This window comes from Alexandromys fortis, unplaced genomic scaffold (genome assembly GCF_014885135.2).
Source record: "Alexandromys fortis isolate MF-2015 unplaced genomic scaffold, M_Fortis_MF-2015_v1.1 scaffold_8_9099976_23576923, whole genome shotgun sequence".
In the NCBI taxonomy this organism is placed as follows: Eukaryota; Metazoa; Chordata; class Mammalia; order Rodentia; family Cricetidae; genus Alexandromys; species Alexandromys fortis.
Genome location: NW_026067899.1, coordinates 13,355,562 through 13,356,925, shown reverse-complemented (window position 1 = coordinate 13,356,925; position 1,364 = coordinate 13,355,562). Strand labels below are relative to the sequence as shown.

General features: G+C 37.1%; 1 non-coding gene across 1 annotated transcript; it reads left to right on the top strand.

The window, feature by feature from the left end:
* Positions 1-561: 561 nt before the first annotated feature.
* On the top strand, positions 562-717 carry LOC126489739 (U1 spliceosomal RNA). Its single transcript, XR_007589011.1, has one exon. It is a non-coding gene; the product is annotated as a U1 spliceosomal RNA (small nuclear RNA).
* Positions 718-1,364: the final 647 nt, after the last annotated feature.

The window sequence follows — 1,364 nt, the reverse complement described above, 5'->3', positions numbered from 1 at the left end:
TGCTTCTCAGTTTGTATTTCTCTTGGTTGTCTCTTGGGTATCTTCAAGGAAGGTAGCTGATGTGTTGAATGATGCACAGAAGCTGTGATAAACCACATCTCACAACGCTCAAATCCAAAAGACTACTTAATGCTCCACGATGTCCTGCCCGTGAGATCATCTAATCTGTACAGTCTGAGCAACGACAACAAAGTCCTTTCTATTTTGAGTACTGCAGTTGAACTCAGTATAGATTGATCTTTTGGGATTCTTCTCTCTGTGTTTCTTGTTTATCTTTCTCTTTAATTTTTTTATCCTTATTAGTTTGATATTGTTTCCTGACTATTTGGAATATGTACTTTCTGTCAGCTCTTTGAAACGTAAATGTCTTCTAGGTGATGCTTCTTTGGTGTTGTTAAAACACCCCTTTTCTCTTCTTTTGATGGTGTCTTTGCATGTTGCCCAGGCTGGTCTTGGGGTGCTGGATGCCTTCTGAATACCTAAAACTACAGGTACATGCCATGGTATCCAGCTCTGAGCAATGCTAAGTATAAAAAAAAATCATCCAGAGAGTATAAGGGGATACTTACCTGGTGGCAGAGATACTATGGTCAAGAAGGTGGTTTTCCCAGGGCTAGGCTCATCTATTGCACTTGGATATGATGACTCTTGCAGTGAACTGGAAAACTTGATTACATCATTTTTGGTAGACTGGGGTTGAGCTCATGCTACCTTTGATTAAAAACATGAAGTGGCGGGGCACGGTGGCACACACTTTTAATCCTAGTATTCCAGAGGTAGAGGTAGGCAGATCTCTGAGTTTGAGGCCAGCATGGTCTATAGAGCAAGTTCCATGTCAGAAAGGGATACACAGAGAAGCCTTGTCTTGAACCTTCCCCTATAAAAATTATGAAGGAAAAAGGAAAGTTTAGTGGACTTATATAGTTTTCCTCATTATTGATATATAGTATTAATGTGGTGTGCTTATTATATTTATTGAATCTACATTGATAAACTTGTTAACTGAAGACATTATTTATATCAGGACTTATTCTTCTCTTTGTACAGTTCCATTCATCTTGACAAATACAAAGAACATGTATAATTATCATGCTATTGAGAATTTACTAACTTCACTGCATTAGAGATACTGTAAGTTCTACTTATTTATTCCTTTCCTCTCCACCTCCAAATCTCTGGCAATCACTGATTATTAGCCGTCTCTATAGTTTTGCCATTTTCAAATGTCATAGAGTGCAATCATATATGAAGTAGCCTTTCCAGAATAGCTTCCGTCACTTAGGAAAATACATTTAAAGGATTTCTTTATATTTTTTTTGTGGCCCCATAGCCACAAAAAAATCATTATTAATAAATAATGATAT